Here is a 15,221-nt window from a genome sequence, read left to right as displayed (position 1 = left end):
TCCCCAGAGTCCTCTGCAGAACCTTTGTTCTTATTTTTCCCCATTGGTGCAGTTTAGTGAGGATATGGAGCTGATAAGAGCGGTTTGTTAGGCTTTCCGAGCGTTGATTAACTTTTTAGTCCGCCAACAGCTGGCCACACCCCCAGTTCTCTACTTTAGGAGTAGGAAGAGCCAGGTGATCAGAAAGGTAAGTGGGAAGGGCCAGATGTTCAGGCAGGTATGTTGAAAGAGCTGGATTATCAGAAAGGTGTGTAAAAAGGGCCAGATGGTCAGGCAGGTGTATAGGAAGGGCCGGAATATCAGTCAGGAGCATAAGAAGGTCCAGATGGTCAGTCAGGTGGGTAGGAAGGCCTGGATTATTAGGCAGGTGTGTAAAAAGGGCCAGCTGGTCAGGCAGGTGTATAGGAAGGGCCGGATTATTGGGCAGGTGTGTAAGAAGGACCAGATGGTCTGGCAGGTGAATAGGAAGCGCCAGATTACCAGACAGATATGTAAAAAGGGCTAGATGGTCAGATAGTTGTTGTGTAAGATACGTCAGTTGGTCAGGCAGGTGGGTAGGAGGTAGGTGTATAAGAAGGGTCAGATGGTCAGGCAGGTGAAGGAAGAAGGGCCAGATGGTCAGGTAGGTGGGTAAATAGGCCCAGATTATCAGGCAGGTGTAATAAGCACCGGTTGGTCAGGCAGGTGTGAAAGAAGGGGCAAATGATCAGACAGATGAGTAAGAAGGGCCAGATGGTCAGGCATGTGTGTAAGAAGAGAAAAAATAGAAAAGCAGAGGAGCGCTCCATAGTGTAAAAACAGATTTATTAGGTTAAAATGCGCAAATAACAGATGCACTTACTAGACAGTAGATGCATGCAAGCATATCAAATGAGGGCAAAGCCCTATTCCTGGAACCCTGGGGCGCCGCCTTCTATGTCCTCCACGATCAAACACAAAGGACTACTGTCTCAATACACATACAAAATCTTGTTTAATTAGAAGCCTTAGCTACATGAATTTCGCACAACATGTTAAAAAAAACCCACAACTTAAAAACAAGTGTACCTGGCCAGGATAAGCGCGCTTAACTCTAAATGGGACCAGATCAGGTTTTATGCATGGTGTAGTCGCCCAGCCGTAGCCTCATGCAAAAAACGCCCAGCTACCTCGATCTATTGGTCCTCAGCCACCACCAGATCACCACACACACTGTGAAATACTTCTATTTCTGGCTTCCCATAGCTGGTTTGGTTAGTAGCTGCACCATATGAGGCCTTCCAATTCCACTACAATTATAGCATGACAGTCAGCGTTGCAATCAGTCCCGGCAAAGGCATACGCAGACAGGGGGTCACAACTAGCAATTGAGCCTCCACAACATGGCGTTATCGTTTGGCTGGCAGCCTAAGATACTTGCGCACAGTAGTTGGTGAGCTCCAGCTCACAGGGCCCTTCCGTTGTCCGCAGTGCACTGGATGTTTTCAGCTGTCTCCGCTGCTGTGCTGTGTATGATTCTCTTCTACTGAGGCCTCAGCGCAGCTTCCTTTCACCTCCTTTGCTAGGAGCCGGATCGGCGTGTGTTGGTGTTCACACGTGGGGACACCGCGCGAGCACTCCTGCGGTAGCCACGCCCACCGACGCGTTTCGCCCCGCCCACGGGGCTTTCTCAACACCTTGAGAAAGCCCCGTGGGCGGGGCGAAAAGCGTCGGTGGGCGTGGCTACCGCAGGAGTGCTCGCGCGGTGTCCCCACGTGTGAACACCAACACACGCCGATCCGGCTCCTAGCAAAGGAGGTGAAAGGAAGCTGCGCTGAGGCCTCAGTAGAAGAGAATCATACACAGCACAGCAGCGGAGACAGCTGAAAACATCCAGCGCACTGCGGACAACGGAAGGGCCCTGTGAGCTGGAGCTCACCAACTACTGTGCGCAAGTATCTTAGGCTGCCAGCCAAACGATAACGCCATGTTGTGGAGGCTCAATTGCTAGTTGTGACCCCCTGTCTGCGTATGCCTTTGCCGGGACTGATTGCAACGCTGACTGTCATGCTATAATTGTAGTGGAATTGGAAGGCCTCATATGGTGCAGCTACTAACCAAACCAGCTATGGGAAGCCAGAAATAGAAGTATTTCACAGTGTGTGTGGTGATCTGGTGGTGGCTGAGGACCAATAGATCGAGGTAGCTGGGCGTTTTTTGCATGAGGCTACGGCTGGGCGACTACACCATGCATAAAACCTGATCTGGTCCCATTTAGAGTTAAGCGCGCATATCCTGGCCAGGTACACTTGTTTTTAAGTTGTGGGGTTTTTTTAACATGTTGTGCGAAATTCATGTAGCTAAGGCTTCTAATTAAACAAGATTTTGTATGTGTATTGAGACAGTAGTCCTTTGTGTTTGATCGTGGACCATAATTGAAATTAGGCTACAGGCTCCTTGCTAATGTGAGTTGCACCTATCTTCATTAAAGGGGCGGCTCTCCATATAATCGTTTTAGCCTTCTATGTCCTCCGTGGCCTGCGGGGGTCGTTGTCCTGGTGGAAAGGACGGGGACGACTGTCCCAGGGGCCTTGTGTGTGCTGGCAGTGTCACAACGTGTTTCAGCGAATACTCGCCTTCATCAGGTCACCTGATGGACACGGAGGACGTAGAAGGCGCGCCCCAGGGTTCCAGGAATAGGGCTTCGCCCTCATTTGATATGCTTGTATGCATCTACTGTCTAGTAAGTGCATCTGTTATTTGCACATTTTAACCTAATAAATCTGTTTTTACACTATGGAGCGCTCCTCCGCTTTTCTATTTTTTCTGTTTTTATACAAGAATGCCTTTCAGCCAGGCATGAAGGAGCTGCCAACTGTGTGAAAGCAAGTCCACTCGCCCAAATATCCCCGGTGCCCAGAAGCGCAAGATTTCCCGTCATTCTCATGTGTGTAAGAAGGCCTGGATTATAAGGCAGATGTATACTGCAGGACTGGCTGATGGCTAACAGCAGCGTTTCCTCTGGATGCCAATGATAATGTGTAGTATTTTTAGGATAACTTATGCATTGTGTTTTATACTACACTAAAAAAAATGGTTGGGATGAACAGTGTAATAAATAAAATACAATGTTTTATTATTGTGATCGTCATCCGTTAGTTTGGCTGGAAAAGTTTCATCAGTATCGAAGAGTCCGCCTTAACTGGTGAACTAAACAAACCTCTAACATTACCAAAGCCTGATGATGACTGATAAATAAGTCCCATGTTTACCATGGAGATATCTTATCTTTACTTCCTATCAGTAATACAAGAATGTTCTTGTGCATACAAAGCTCAACAGTCAAATCAGCCTGTAGAGCTCCAAAATCTTCACTAGAGATGATCAATGAGTTGCTTGCTTTAAAATTGAATGCAACTTGGAACTGAGCCAGTCTAAGTGTGTGTAGTTCTAGTAGAAAAATGGCTTTTTATAGGAAATTTTGTAATGCCCTCCCAAGGCAGATTCCTGCTGAGTCACTGTCTCTCTCCCCACTCCAACCTGATTAGATCTCAGAGTTTCACTGACCTCTGTAGAATACAAACCAACACAACTCTGCAAAATGGGCAATAAGCTGCTGCTCTGGCAAACTTTCCTCTGGTTTTCCAATATGGGGAAGATCTTTGCTATTCCAGAATAACTTAGTTTGCTTCATAATATAGTTTAGTTATACTCACCTCTTCCAGGAAATTCTAAAGTGTGCAAAAAGTTACTTTGCACAAAATTACAAAATTTGATAACTGTATTTTGTTTTACTCTATTCAAATACAATTTATAAGTCTACACAAGCTGGTACCTCATTTAACTGCATTGGAATGCAGGGGGAACGTCTTAAAATGCTCTCTGGAATTAATAGTGGCTTGTGTCGCAAGTGAGCTTCTTTTATATTTGGTCAGACCCAAAAGTACATTTCAAGAGGGTTTTCCTATGAAAGGAAAACCTTTCCTCTCTCTTCAAGGAGTACCCATGCTGTAGTAGAGGTATTGGACCACCATGCTTAAGAGGCTTTAAGAATATATGCATAGTAATAGGTTTCCATACAGGGAACTCCCGTATCCCCTTTTTTGTTTGCAACCGCCGGCTGCGGTTGTTTTTCTGCCGCCGCCTTCTCCTCCTCCTCCAAAGAAACACCTTCCTCATCATCCGAGTCTGACTCCTCTTCCCCACAGGACTCTTCCTCCTCCTCCCCCCCCCTCCCTGTGCTGCTGCAGGTGTTGAGGAAACATCTGGTTCTGATAAGAAATTGATCCCACAATGCTTCCTCCCGTAACTGTTCCTGTTCACTCTCCTACACAGCTTGATCCACCACTCTACGCACGGCACGCTGATGGTGCCTTCACTGCGACTCACCAGGTTGGTCATCTCCTCAAACAGCCTCATGAGCCTGCATGCATTTCGCATGAGTGTCCAGTTGTTGGGCCAGAACATCCTCATCTCCTCAGACTTTGTCCTTTTACTGTAGTTGTAGAGGTACTGGGTGACAGCTTTCTCCTGTTGTAGCAGGCGAGAGAACATAAGGAGGGTCAAATTCCAGCAAGTCGGGCTATCGCAAATCAGGCGTCTCGCCGGCAACTTGTTTCTCCGCTGAATATCGGCAAAGCGTGCCATGGCCGTGTAAGACCGCCTGAAATGCCCACACAACTTCCTGGCCTGCTTCAGGATGTCCTCTAAGCCTGGGTGGCAGGGGGGTTACTGGCAGAAATTGGCTTCTTCTGCACAAAGATTTCCTTCACAGACACATGGCTGCTGTGGGCAGAGGAGCAGGAACCGCTCAAGGTCAGAGGCTTAGTGGAGGAGGGTGGCTGTGAAGGTGCAAGGGAGAAAGTGACTGAAGATGCTGCACCTGAAGGAGGAATAGGAGAAGAAGGGTGGCTTTTCTTTTGTGTGCTGCTTTTCCTCTGGTGCTCTTCCCATTGCAGTTTGTGCCTTTTCAGCATGTACCTTAGTAAGGCAGTTGTCCCTACGTGGGTGTCGGCCTTTCCACGGCTCAATTTTGGAGGCAGAGAGAACAGATGGCATTGCTCTGATCTACGGCAGACACATTAAAAAATGTCCAAACTGCTGAGCCCCCTGGGGTGATGGCACTATGGTGGCATCAGCAGCTGACGTTGAAGGGCATGTTGGCTGGCTGTCCATAGGTGGCGATACATGGCGCCGGACACTGCCACCAGCTGTTTCTGACGATGAGCTCCCCCTGATTCTTTCAGGAATTCGTCTCCTCCAACACCTCTCTGACTCCCCCTCTTAACTGTCCCCCTGTTCATCTCCTCTATTGGGAACATACGTGGCATCCGTATCATCGTCATCATCATAATCATCCCGCCTAGCTTCGCTTGCCTCAGACACCTCCAAAACTACACCAACAGCAGGTACTTCATCATCCTCCTCCTCACACATTACGTCCATAGTGTCGCCTAACTCAGACATATGAGGTGGTGTAACTTGCGTAGCGCCTTCATCTGGTTGTAACAATGATGGCTGTGTATCAGTGATTTCCCCACCAAATAACTCATGCAAACTGTCAAATGCAGCGGATGTGGTGCTTGTAGTAGCGCTGGTAGCTGCGGAAGATGAGGTGTTCTGTGTTAAATAGTCAACCACATCCTGACAATCTTGGGAGTTGATGGGACGTGCCTTCTTTTGAGCACTGTACTTTGGTGCAGGGCCGCACAAAATCACATCAGCACGACCTCGCACAGACCTGCTGGGTGGCCTTCCTCTGGGTCTGCCTCTACCTCTGAAGTAGTGTAGTGAAGCAAGCATGCAGCTAATACAATCAAAGTTACTTTAGAACACCTGATCTTCGTGCGTGTATAGGGTCTCTTGTTAAAACAATTGGAGGCAGAGGATCAGCAGGACAGCAAGGCAATTTGCATCGTTTAAAAGTAAATAAATATGCAGCCTTCTTATCCCTCTGAGTTCAGATGTGCTGTAAGGAGACGGAAGGGGTCACTTCCTAATGCTCCATAAACATGCTAGAACCAGCAATACTGTAGGGGTACTAGGGAAGCAATACTTTTGATTGATTTATTTATTTTATGGTATCCTTGCATTTTCCCCAAAAATATAGGAGCTGCAGATTCAAGCTGAAAGACATTATAAATACTTTTGTAAGGAAAAGCCATTTAAAGTGATCATTTATGTTATAATGATTTTCGTACTAAGGTGGAGTAACCCTTTAAAAATGATCACATTGGCCCATATCCAATTCTTTTTTTTCTCCTTAGTTTTTCCCTAGGTGATATTTTAACACCTTGTTATAAAATGCCTTTTAAACCCTTAGCAAGCAAGTTACTTTAAAGGGACACTTAAGTCAAACAAAAAAAATGAGTTTTACTCACCTAGGGCTTCCAATAGCCCCCTGCAGCTCTCCGGTGCCCTCGCCGTCTCCCTCCGATCCTCCTGGCCCCGCCGGCAGCCACTTCCTGTTTCGGTGACAGGAGCTGACAGGCTGGGGACGCGAGTGATTCTTCATGTTCCCAGACACATTAGCACTCTCTATGCTGCTATATGGTATATGATATATGCTATAGCAGCATAGATGGCGCTATTGTGGCCAGGAACGCGAAGAATCACTTGCGTCCTAAGCCTGTCAGCTCCTGTCACCGAAACAGGAAGTGGCTGCCGGCGGGGGCCAGGAGGATCGGAGGGAGACGGCGAGGGCACCGGAGAGCTGCAGGGGGCTATTGGAAGCCCCAGGTGAGTAAAACTCATTTTTTTTGTTTGACTTAAGTGTCCCTTTAAAGGAGTCATCAGGCAGTATTAAAGAAAATAAGTGCTACTTACCGGGGGCTTCCTCCAGCCCCAAGCTCCCAGCAAGTCCCTCACCGCAGCTCTCCCCGCAGCCGTTCGCAGCAGCTCCGTCCCGGTCCCCGGCGATGACAACAGGACGACCTCCAGGTCGGCCTGTACTGCGCCTATGCGAGCGACGCTGTCAATCACCACCACGTGGGCCGGAGCGGAGTGCGCAGAACTGCTGCGTCTGTGCGCTCCGCTCCGGCCCAAGTGGTGGTGATTGACAGCACCGCTCGCGCAGGCGCAGTACAGGTCGACCTGGAGGTCGCCCTGATGTCATCGCCGGGGACCGGGACGGAGCTGCGGCGAATGGCTGCGGGGAGAACTGCGGCGAGGGACGTGCTGGGAGCTTGGGTCTGGAGGAAGCCCCCGGTAAGGTGCACTTATTTTCTTTAATACTGCCCGATGACTCCTTTAAAGAGAATATGAAAATTATCTTTTAGGCGATAACACAGGAGAAAAAGCTAATTGCATACAGGCAGGGCCGGTCCTGGACTTTCTGCTGCCTGAGGCAAAGATCGTGAAGGCGCCCCCCCCCCGGTCGACAACCCCCCCCCCCCAAACCCCCACCCCGCCCTTAATGATTACAACTTTCATTCAAAGTAGCTATAGAAGTGACGATTATGAGCCCAGGACCAATAGAGAGCTAATACTGTAGTTGAGGGAGGGCCCTTCGGGGCCCCTCTGGCCCAAGGGCCCGATGCTGTTGCAAGCTCTGCAACCCCTATTGCTACGCCCCTGACAAGTAGTAAACACAAACATCAGAATTGTATGAGGTGCCACATGCTGAGAACTTGCATAATGTTACAGCGGAGTTTAGCCACCTTAATTATCCAGAAGAACTGCTGATGTACAGCAAAGATGCACTTTAAACAAACAGAGACAGAATCCAATGTTCACACACCTGTTTGCCTGCCCATAATCAGTGCCAGGTATGTGCCCTCTATGGGAAATGATGTTTGAGAAGCAGTATTACAAAATAACCAGGCAACTTAAAGCGAACATGAACTCAGAACTTCCTCTCTGCTCTAAAAGATAAGCAGATAAGCAGAGGCATAATAATATTTAAAGAAAAACATTTCTTTGTTATCGCTGATACAAATGCTGCAATAAATCTGCAGTGTGCCTACTTCCTGCTTTCACGGGAGCAGGCATAGGGTTATCATCCTGTGTTTACCAATTATCTGCTCTGCCGAGGTAGCCAGATCACAGAACTGAGATATAAAATTACAGTTGTAATTGGTCACAGATGAGGGAGAATTAGACAGGCTAAACTCTGTTTTCCTTCTGTCCTGTGCAAGAGTTCGGGTTCACTTAAGAGGAACAAATGATGGGATTTTTAACAGAGGCACTACAACTGGCTCAATGCAAAGTAGCTACAAATCTCTTATTAGAGAAAGCAGTTCAAGCTGTGTAACTGGCTATTTGACTGGAGTTGAGCTTTCACAGTATTTATCATCCCTGCAGAGGAATATCAGATGCCTGTTGAGGAGCCTTTAAACTGAACTAACTGAACACACATAATCAGAGAGCTCTCATGTGACACCTCTCTCACATTACACCATGTACCACAGTTCTATCTCATCATACAGGAAGCCCTATCATTTAACGTGACATGTGTCTTGTATACAGCAGCTGAGCACTGGGAAATCATGCAATGCTACAGCCAGAGTGCTGACACACAGGACACCAACACATCGTTTTTGGAAAATAACCCAAAGGGACCTAGACTGACAGAAACGTGGACTGTGACTATATTAAGGACATTAGACATCAGATAATCATTTAATGACATGACTAGATGCTGTGGATAAAGGCAAGGCCATATAAATGCATAATACGAAGCCCAGCCTGGGACAGTCACACAAGCCATGACTATACAGGCCATGGTATCTTATAATAATCATGTGACTGAAAGCCGCTCATAGTAGGGCAGCACGGTGGCGTAGTGGTTAGCGCTCTCGCCTTGCAAGCGCTGGGTCCCTGGTTCGGATCTCAGCCAGGTCAACATCTGCAAGGAGTTTGTATGTATTTCTTTCCGTGTCTGTGTGGGTTTCCTTTGGGCACTCCGGTTTCCTCCCACATCCCAAAAACCTACAGATAAGTTAATTGGCATCCTCCTAAATTGGCCCTAGACTATGAGGGACAAGACAATATATACTCTGTACAACGCTGTGTAATATGTCAGTGCTATTTAAATACTTAAACAAATAAATAGTTCGACTTGCTAGACTTTATTGTTGTGATCACTGCTGTTTATAACAAGGGATTGTGAGGGAGTGCAGTGCAGGCTCTTGCCACTTATCTTCCACAACAAACCTCACAGTAGTAGTTTAACTGGCTTCCCCCAAAATTGGCTCTAATTTGTAGTAGGTAATTACGGTAGATTGTTCGCACCACCTCAAAACAAAGTGATGTATAAATGGGTTGTACTTATTAATCAAAAAATGTATCAGAAATATGTGGGTGTAAATAAGGCTGTGATATTACCGATTTTATGTCACATGGTGAGCTTAAAGTGAGAATCGGCCTGAAGATGGGCCACTACATACTACACACCCTCTCTTGCGCACTCACACGTGCACAGTATGGAGCTGCCTGTCTTCGGGAGGACTTGGCTACCAAAGATTTCAGAAGTCCCCCGCAACGGGGGATTCAAACACGGGAGCCAGCGCTGCACCGAGGGCACCGGGAGGTGAGAGGGAATGCTTATTAGGACCCAGAGCCTTCCCTCTCCTCAGGTAAGTATCTGGCTTTTTTTTTTTTTTAGATTCACAACTCACAATAGCTTTAACAGCTTGAAACAGTGGGCTGTCACTGTCCTTACTTCACCAGCTAAAAATTACTGTGGTGTAACTGGAATTCTGGAAACTTTGGTTTGCTTGATACATACTTCGGAGGGTAATGGAGGCATTCCAGTACAGCACACTACTCCCAGGAGGAAGGGTGCTGACCTACCATTTATGAACATGAGAAGTAGAAAGAACAGAAACATTCCTGATATATCCCTCCAACCCCTAAATTCTTCCCTATGCTTACACTGAAATACACCACACCCAGGTGCCCGAAATACACCAAAGTAATACTGGCCAGTATGGCACTTCCAACTTTTAGAAATGTTTCTTTTTAACCACTTAAGGACCACAGGTCCCCCCCCCCCCCCCCAGTGATCGGGCTATTTTTACAAATTAGGCCACTGCAGCTTTATGGCCTCGCTGCAGGGTCATACAACTTGGCACACAAGTGATTCCCCCCCCCCTTTTCTGCCCACCAACAGAGCTCTCTGTTGGTGGGCTGTTATCTCTCCCCAAATGTTTATTTATTAATACATTTTTTTTTTACAAAAAGTCTTTTTTTTTAAATTATTTTCTTCCCCATCCCTCCCTCGCTCCCCCCGCCAACCAACTACAATACTATTGTATAGTAGTTAACCCAGGCAATATGACTGAATATTGCTCATGCTCAATATTTAGACCCAGCCTTATGGTGCAGGTCTTGTGGCAACATATATAAATTGTACTGCTCTGCCCACTTTTTGTTATCACATAAACAGTTATGCAGTTGCAGAATCATGCACAGCAAACAAAAGAGTTTCCCCACCTCCAATTCCATATGTAGGTTTGTAACAGTGTCGGTGCCTTACAGGGCCAGCATTACCTGTCAGGCAAAGGGGGCAATTGCTACATGGCCCCCAAACCATGCTGGGCCCCCCACGCTGCCACACACTTTCCCCAGGTCTCCACCTGACTGCTCCCCGGTGCCCCTGCACATTTTTATGTAGGATTCTTGCATCCTGTCTTCATCCTTGCTGCCTGCATCTTCTTCAGACCCGTCGCATGTTATTGTGTAATAACAGGATGTGTTGTGTCACAGAGATGAGGAAGTGAGATGAAGACAGAGCATGGACGCGGCAGCGACAGGACAGGTAAGTTATAATGCTTACATAAATCATGGCTGGGCCCTGGGGGGGGGGGGGGGGGGCAGAGGAGGCCCCAGGTTACCTTTGCCCTGGGGCCCAAATGGGGCTTGAACTGGCCCTGGTGGCTTGTAAAATTGCTTAGCTTTCTACTCATAGCACCACCAGCCCACATACACTGTGTTTCTCTAGCCAGGCCCAGGCTACAGTGCCACATTAAGGGCATACAGAGCTCTAGACAGAGCTCTAGACAGAGCAATGAGTTTTCATCCCCCCACCTCCAAGAGCACACAGATACACTTACACACCCAGAGTCCGAGTGTATAATTTAAGATAGTATTCAGCCCGGATACATAAATCAAGTACAGTAGTTATGGTCTTACAGGAATTAAGTAGCCTTGTGCTTCCAGCTAAAATAGAGGTTCACTGTAGTGCAACTGTACAACGGATTTAAAGGCTTTTTTTTCCTTTTAAACTGCAAATTTCCTCTATGTTTTGCTGATCCTGTATACTGTACTTTCAGTCACAGGCCCAAAATAAGTATTAACCTCAGGTCCTCAGTTCAAACACTACTGCAGCCAAAGATCAGCAAAACTGTCAGGCAGTTTAACCACTTCACCCCCAATGGTTTTTCTCCTTAAAAACGAGAGCAATTTTTACCTGTCAGTGCTCCTTCCATGTATTCGCCTATAACTTTATTACTACTTACCACAACGAAACAATCTATATCGTGGTTTTTTTTTCACCACCAATTAGGTTTTCTTTGGGGTGTACTTTTTGCTAAGAATTATTTTCTTCTAACATTTTAACAGGAAAAATAAGAAAAAATGTAAATAATTCATTATTTCTCAGTTTTCGGCCATTATAGTTTTAAAATAATACATGCTACCGTAGTTAAAACCCAAACATTTTATTTGCCCATTTGTCCCGGTTATTGCAACATTTAAAATATTCCCCTAGTACAGGGTCGGGAACCTATGGCTCGCGAGCCATATATGGCTCTTTTCAAGCCCGCATATGGCTCTCTGGCTCGCTAAAAGACGTGTGACAGAGCGGCCAGAGAGCCTGTGTTTACTTTTTAAATATGCGCCGCCGCCGCCGCCTCCTCCGTGCATGTGTGCCTCCATCGGCACTGCCTCCTCTCACATTGTGTGCTGAGCGCCGCCTCCTCCAGCCGCCGTGGCCAGCGTACTGTAGCTCCGCCCCCATGATGCGGCGTGCAGGGACTGGAGGCCTGAGTGAGTGTTGCGGCTAGTGACGTCAGCCGAGCCCGCGCTGTGGAACTCTGCAGTGAAGCTGGCTGGACTGGTGAGGAGCAATTAGCTAGCTTTCATTTTTATTGTTAGAGGAGCGATTAGCTAGCATTACAAAGTCTGCCACCCAGCGCCTCACCTGTTTCCCCCTCACCACCCTCCAAGCAATATCCCCTACCCACCTAGCACCTCACCTGTTTCCCCACCACCACCCACCAAGCAATATCCGTATCGCCTAACCACCCAGCACCTCACCTGTTTCCCCCACCACCACCCACCAAGCAACGCCTACCCACCCAGCACCTCACCTGTTTCCCCCACCACCACCCACCAACCAATATTGCCTACCCACCCAGCACCTCACCTGTTTCCCCCACCACCACCCACCAAGCAATATCGCCTACCCACCCAGCACCTCACCTGTTTCCCCCACCACCACCACCCACCAAGCAATATCGCCTACCCACCCAGCACCTCACCTGTTTCCCCACCACCACCCACCAAGCAATATTGCCTACCCACCCAGCACCTCACCTGTTTCCCCACCACTACCCACCAAGCAATATCGCCTACCCACCCAGCACCTCATCTGTTTCCCCACCACCACCCACCAAGCAATATCGCCTACCCACCCATCACCTCACCTGTTTCCCCACCACCACCCACCAAGCAATATTGCCTACCCACCCAGCACCTCACCTGTTTCCACCACCACTACCCACCAAGCAATATCACCTACCCACCCAGCACCTCGCCTGTTTCCACCACCACCACCCACCAACCAATATCGCCTATCCACCCAGCACCTCATCTGTTTCCCCCACCACCACCCATCAAGCAATATCGCCTACCCACCCAGCACCTCACCTGTTTCCCCACCACCACCCACCAAGCAATATCGCCTACCCACTCAGCACCTCACCTGTTTCCCCCACCAACACCACCCACCAAGCAATATCGCCTACCCACCCAGCACTGCACCTGTTTCCCCACCACCACCCACCAAGCAATATTGCCTACCCACCCACCACCTCACCTGTTTCCCCCACCACCACCCACCAACCAATATTGCCTACCCACCCAGCACCTTACCTGTTTCCCCACCACCACCCACCAACCAATATCACCTACCCACCCAGCACCTCAACTGTTTCCCCCACCCACCAAGCAATATCACCTGCCCACCCAGCACCTTGACCTACCTCTCCACACCCTGACCTGCCGCTCCAATTATTTTATGGTGAAATGCTGCCCACTTTACGATTATTTTATGGTGAAATGCTCCCCCCACTTTACGATTATTTTATGGTGAAATGCTCCCCACTTTACAATTATGTTATGGTGAAATGCTCCCCACTTTACAATTATTTTATGGTGAAATGCTCCCCACTTTACGATTATTTTATGGTGAAATGCTCCCCACTTTACGATTATTTTATGGTGAAATGCTCCCCACTTTATGATTATTTTATGGTGAAATGCTCCCCACTTTATGATTATTTTATGATGAAATGCTGCCCACTTTACGATTTATTTCTGGTGATACATTGCTGCATTAGAATTATTTTATGGTGAAACGCTGCCCCATTACAATTATTTTATAGTGAAACGCTGCCCCATTACGATTATTTGGCACCTATGGGGGGGCCCCATCCAAATTTTCGCAGGGGGGCTCAGTGATTTCTAGTTTCGCCCCTGTCCGGGGGGGGGGGGGTTATTAGTTGCCCTGTAGAGGAGGATTTTGCGTGAGAGTAGGGTTGGGTTGCATTTTCTGATACAAATACATTGAGATCAATGGATACGTTGCACTTTCTGATAGATACAAGTATAAATTATTGCAACCAGTTGCAAAAATTTTCACCACACCGGCCTTCCCAACCCACCACCCTTAGCCATCTCATGCAGGGTAAGAAGTACTTTATTTATCAAGTGCTAATGGTAACCAATAAGTATCTGAATTCTTTTTAATAATGTTGTTATGCAGTTGCTAACCGTTAGCAACTGCATAACAACGTTATTTAAAAGAATTCAGACACTTATTGTACTTTAAAAGTGTTTGTTTTGCATAAAATGTACACATTACCTTGTATTTAGTTTTAAACATATTGTATGGCTCTCACAGAATTTCATTTTAAAATATGTCGTGTTTATGGCTCTCTCGGCCAAAAAGGTTCCCTACCCCTGCCCTAGTACAATATATGTCGCCAATATTTTATTTGGAAATAAAGGTGTATTTTCTCAGTTTTGCGTCCGTCACTATTTACAAGCCCATCATTTCAAAATTAACAGTTATATATCCTCTTGACATACATATTAGAAAAGTTTAGACCCTAAGGTAACTATTTATGTAATTTTTTTTTAATTGTAATTTTTTTTTGAATACAAAGAAATTGGGTAATAATGGAATAGTGTGGGAGGTAATGTGTTAATTTAAAATGTATTTGTGGGTCCTTTTTAAATGTGTATAGGTATAATTTTCCTATTTGGCCACAACATGTCCTTGCACATTACTTCCTATTGCGTACATACAGTACGCTAAATTGGAAGTCATGCGTGCAATGGGTTCCGTCGGAAGAAAACAAATGATCGCTGCATCTCTACGATGCTTGCGATAATTCACACTGGGACAGAGATTACCTATGTTCCCATTCATTCACCTCCCGCCTAACAATTGGCGGCGATGATGAGCGTGGGGGGGATGCGAATGTGAGTGCGTGGCGGAAAGGGACGTAGTTGTTACGTCCCTGCAAGGGGAAGGGGGAATTTGCAGGGATGTAGTTACTCGTCCCGGGGGAGGGGAAGTGGTTAATGGGGAATTCACACCATACTGTATCCTTTGTATTAAAGAATAATCCTGTATGTCAACTCAATGCCCATACAATTCTATAGGCCTGTTCACATCTCTGCGTTCTAACGGATTACATTATTCTAACTCACTGCATGCAGGCTTTGAATTAATGTATGGTATAACGCACACAGTGTCCATTTCAGTTCATACACAAAATAATGCATGAGTTGTGCAACTCACACAGTGAGAATCCACCCTTAGGCTAGGTTCACAGTGGTCAGTTGTATAACTCACGCTTTATAATGACTGTGAATTGCAATGCAAAGAGCATATAATCATATTAAAGAGACTCTGAAGTCTCATAAAATTCAGGTTTTCATTTTAAAAACCTCTTTAACATCAATGCCCTAACTAAAACGCTGCATCCCCGCAGCTGAACACTAACTAAATCATCCCAAACTCCCCAGCAAAA

Source organism: Hyperolius riggenbachi, chromosome 7 (genome assembly GCF_040937935.1).
Source record: "Hyperolius riggenbachi isolate aHypRig1 chromosome 7, aHypRig1.pri, whole genome shotgun sequence".
Taxonomy (NCBI): Eukaryota; Metazoa; Chordata; class Amphibia; order Anura; family Hyperoliidae; genus Hyperolius; species Hyperolius riggenbachi.
The sequence above is the reverse complement of the archived record's forward strand: the minus strand, read 5'-3'. Positions refer to the sequence as shown.